This window comes from Pelophylax lessonae (assembly GCF_965119305.1).
Source record: "Pelophylax lessonae genome assembly, chromosome: 7".
Taxonomy (NCBI): Eukaryota; Metazoa; Chordata; class Amphibia; order Anura; family Ranidae; genus Pelophylax; species Pelophylax lessonae.
The window spans coordinates 285,466,607-285,469,106 of NC_138774.1; the positions used below are offsets into that span (position 1 = coordinate 285,466,607).

At 35.4% G+C, this 2,500-nt stretch overlaps 1 protein-coding gene across 1 annotated transcript in view; it reads right to left on the reverse strand.

Annotated features, from left to right (window-relative positions):
- Positions 1–2,500, reverse strand: part of MPP1 (MAGUK p55 scaffold protein 1) — an 894,076-nt gene that overhangs the window by 174,216 nt on the left and 717,360 nt on the right. The window lies entirely within an intron of this gene.

Genomic DNA, 2,500 nt, shown 5'->3' on the forward strand with positions numbered 1-2,500 from the left:
CATTTTTTTTTTTGTGTTTTATTCAACGTCATTGATATCACAAAAAACAGATTGTACCAAGGATACACTTTATTGATTAGGAAAGAAAAACCTAAAACACTAAGACATGAGAGAATGACATCTGATTGGTGGATGTGTTATGTCTGCCGTCATTTTTATTTCCAGGTCAGCTCTGTATGGGGGGGGGGGGGGTATTAGGGGTCACTAGAAACTCTGTATTATTTTTTGTATCACATTGGTGTCACTTCAGGACAGAACACGTCACCACACCCCCTGCTCCACCTTCTCCCCGCCCCCACACTGCCCACATCTTTGTATTCAGATATACACTGCACACCTTTTACCCCGCCCCCTACACAGCTACCTCCTATGTAGACCTATACTGGAAACCTTTTACCCCACCCCCTACACTGCCACCTCCTATCCAGACCTATACTGGAAACCTTTTACCCCACCCCCTACACCGCTCATTATCCTATCCAGACCTATACGGGAAACTTTAAATCTGCCCCCTACACTGCCACCTCCTATGTATATATATATATATATATATATATATATATATACATACTCTTCTATATTTCTTTTGTACACACATATATATATATATATACACACATACACACATATATATATATATATATATATATATATATATATATATATATACATACACATATATATATATATGTATGTATGTATGCATTTATATATGTATACACACACACACACACATATATATATATATATATATATACACATACACACATATATATATACATATATACATATATATATATATACACACATACACACATATATATATATATATATATATATATACATATATACACACATACATATATATATATATATATATATACATACACACACACACACATATATATATATATGTATATATATGTGTGTATGTATATATATGTGTGTGTGTGTGTGTGTGTATGTATATATATATATATATATATATATTATATATATATATATATATATATATATATATATATATACTCTTCTATATTTCTTTTGTATTATAATAATTTAAAATGGTGATGGGGACCCGGGTGTTTGTCAATCTGTTGTGTGTTCTCCTTTACATTGGGCAGCCAATCAGATCTGGGCATTCCTCCCCCACACCTGATTTCTCTCTCCTGCAGACCAACTGCCATCTGAGAAGGAAGCCCAACTGCCATCTGAAGGAGTGAGCTGAGACTATATTTGAATAATAAAAATAAATATATAATTCCCTCCAGTTTCTTGCATTATAATAGAATGAGATCCTACATACCCTCTGCGTGTCTCCGCCGGGGTTTTAGGGGAATACAGGGGCAGATGGTGTTAATAACTGCCCTGAACCTCCGCCTGATGGCCTTACACACCCTCCTACGAGGGGCTTTGGGCTGTGCGGGGGGCTGGTATTCTCCTGATAAAGTTGCAACCATTTTTGATTGCATAATTGGTTCTTCTTTGTTGGTATACAGAAGATCCGCAGACTTTATCGCTTTTGGTTCGCTATAAAAACGCGCTATTATAAAATAACAGGCAACGTCTCAGAGCAACAGAATTCACGTCCTTTCCCTACAAGAGAAGCTCAGTGAATCGGCCTAACTGCCAGTGACAGCTCCTTATATAGGGTCTGCCAGCAGAGTTCTATAAATAGACATGTCACCTAGGTTACAGGTCACATGACCTTGGCTTGTTTGTAACTGACAAATTTTAAAATTCTCTAATGGGTTTAACCCTTCACTGCCAAGAACGATTTTGACATTTCTCATACACATATTAAAATCAGCATTTTTGTTAGCTAGAAAATACTTTTAATGCCCAAACATTATATATTTTCTGAAAGCAGAGACCCTGTAGAATAAATTGGTTGTTGTTGCTATTTCTTTGTCGCACAATATTCGCACAGCCATTTATTAAATGCAAACTTTCAGAAATAAAATACACTTATATGCATTTTAGTGCACAAAACACCATATAATACCGATTTGTTTTTTGTAATATATAAAAGATGAAGTTGAGATAAATAAATAGATTCCCAATGTGTCAAGATTTAAAATGGCGCAAGTTGGAGAAACAAATTAATTTAATTTATTTTGAATTTATTTATTTGAAATTTATTTTTTTACATTTTTTTTTTTTTTGTGTTTCATTCAACGTCATTGATATCACAAAAAACAGATTGGACCAAAGATGCACTTTATTGATTAGGAAAGAAAAATCCTAAAACACTAAGACATGAGAGAATGACATCTGATTGGTGGATGTGTCATGTCTGCCGTCATTTTTATTTCCAGGTCAGCTCTGCATGGGGGGGTGGGGGTATTAGGGGGTCACTAGAAACTCTGTATTATTTTTTGTATCACATTGATGTCACTTCAGGACAGAACACCTCACCACACCCCCTGCTCAACCTTCTGCCCGCCCCCACACTGCCCACATCTTTGTATTCAGATATACACTGCACACCTTTTACCCC